At 43.6% G+C, this 2,273-nt stretch overlaps 1 pseudogene; it reads right to left on the bottom strand.

Moving 5' to 3' along the window:
- Nucleotides 1–83: 83 nt before the first annotated feature.
- On the bottom strand, nt 84–177 carry LOC129494023 (U6 spliceosomal RNA; annotated as a pseudogene).
- Between the last annotated feature and the right edge of the window lie 2,096 nt (nt 178–2,273).

Here is a 2,273-nt window from a genome sequence, read left to right as displayed (position 1 = left end):
ATGCAATTATATCTCTACAGTTGGTTTCTGAGGCCTCATTTTAAAATGTTTTAGTGGTTGTCCTAGGGTTTACAAAATATCTTTAAAATATGAACTGCTTCATATATTTTTGAGTCCTCATTGTGCAGGGGCCATGCTCATCTTCTGTGACCCACATTTACTGTTGCCAAAGGGAACACCTTTTCTGTTTCTTCTGCCTACTTTAGCATAGGTGATAAAGCAGGAGAGACTGGTAGGCCTTTTAGAAGCACAGATTCCAGAGATGAAAGAGTGCTTCAAGAGAGAACATCCAGTCCCAGAGTTCCACAGACTAGTAAAATTTCAAAAACAAAATTCTGAGCTTACTGAGTTTTATTTGCTAAGTGAGGATCAAAAGGAATGGGCACTTACCAGCATCATATCATAAAAGACAAGATGTTTTATCACTAAAATAAAAAGTGGTTGAAAAGTTCAAACTTTGAAAGAGTATAGCTCTTTGAAACACTCTATTTGTTTTTCTCAGCTCTCTATAGCCTGGGTTGCAAACCCTCCCCTGCCCAGTGCAACTCCTCATTTGAAAATCAGAAAAAATGCCTTTGGGCCTGGAAGTGATTCGTTCACCAGATGTGACACCTCAGTAAAAGCCTCTTGCAGTTTCAGCCACTGTTGACTCTAATAGTGCCTGAAACACAGTTAATTTAATCCTCACACTGTCCTGGTTCTGTACCTACCTGGAACTAAATGAATTCAAGAAGTTCTGAAGGTGGAAGGTGTGTGGGCTCTTGATTTATTGCCTCTCAGATCCCAATGCATTTTTTAATATCTACTCTGTGATAAGAGAATTTCTTTAACCATTTCTCCCTGTAAGTAAGCATGGTGTTAAGTTTCCTCAGTAGAGGGCAATGGAGGCACATCACAGGAGGAAGAAGCTTCTGGAAATTTCTGGCAGAGACTGGGTTTCAGACTTGTGAGGACACCCCATGGACCCTGCCCCACCCATCCCTCTGCAACCTTTTAGCACTTGGTGATAACCTTCCTGCATGGAAGGTTCTCGACATGGAAACTAAAGTGACTACACACAGTCACTTGTGGTCCAGAGAGTCACCCACAGCATAGCCACTGCACTTCCACACCTGGCTGTCTGCACTTCGGAGGGCAGCCTGGTTACTGCTTGCCAAGCAACTCCAGACCAGCTCCAGGCTGGCCAAACCAGCTAACATCTCTGCTACCCGGTGGGCTGATCCACAGCTTCCCCCACAAGATCTGAACCGCTTCCAAGATTGTGCTTCCTCCGGTAGCCCCCTTCAGCCCTAGCATACCACGTAGACTTTTCTTATAATTACTCTTTTACCATAGGTCTTCAACTCTGTCTTCAACTCTGTCTTCAACTCTGGCTGAACCTCCCAGGTGGTGTCTTTCTCCTGACTGGACCCAGACTGCTACTGAAGGTGAGAGTGACGTCTGTGGTAGAACCTCCTGAAAAGGCACAAAGATAAGAGGTTGACCTCAGAAACCTAATGTTTATCACACCAAAGATATCATTGCTTCTACTATCATTTAACAATTCATACGGGATCATTATTTATATGCTATATGCAAAGCACCATGGGAGATAAGACAAGTCCCCTGCTTGGAACAAGATGATAAGGAACCAGCACCCTGAGATAGCACTGATGGTAGTGGGAAGAGGACAAGATTCCTGCTGGAAGAGACATCATCACTTGAGAAGGGCCTTCATGCATAGGTCACAACATATGGAAGGAAAACTAGAAAAGTCCAGATGGAAGAAGCCTCCATGCCTTTTTTGCTCGGGGTCCTGTAGGTGTCTCAGAGATGGTAACAGGAAACGTGTAGAAGGAATAGCTAGTGGTTCTGTTTGGCTAGCACTTCATCTGGATCATGTGCTTGGCACAGAAACAGTCTATTTTGCATTGCCAGCCTTTATCATGTTCAACCTTTATCAAGCAATGGTGAGACCCATAGGAATGGAAGGGACCTTAGGAAGGTATTTACCAACAGCCAGGCCATGAACAGCCTTGAATGTCACACAAAAGAAACTGAGTAACTGGGTTTGCCCAGTTGCTTCAATGGAAAGCCACAGGTTGGGGTCCCATCCACACTAACACATTGACTTCTCATTGTATTGACAGGTATAATAATAATACTTTCAGAAAAGTGCACATATCATAAATAATACAGCTTAATAAATTGCTAAACCAAACACAGCTATGCAATCAACACCCAGTGCTTTATTTTTCCTGATTGGATCCTGACTGATACACCCCAAACCCCTC

Source organism: Nyctereutes procyonoides, unplaced genomic scaffold (assembly GCF_905146905.1).
Source record: "Nyctereutes procyonoides isolate TBG_1078 unplaced genomic scaffold, NYPRO_anot_genome, whole genome shotgun sequence".
NCBI classification, from domain to species: Eukaryota; Metazoa; Chordata; class Mammalia; order Carnivora; family Canidae; genus Nyctereutes; species Nyctereutes procyonoides.
Note: the sequence above shows the minus strand (reverse complement) of the source record. Positions and strands in the feature narration are given on the sequence as shown.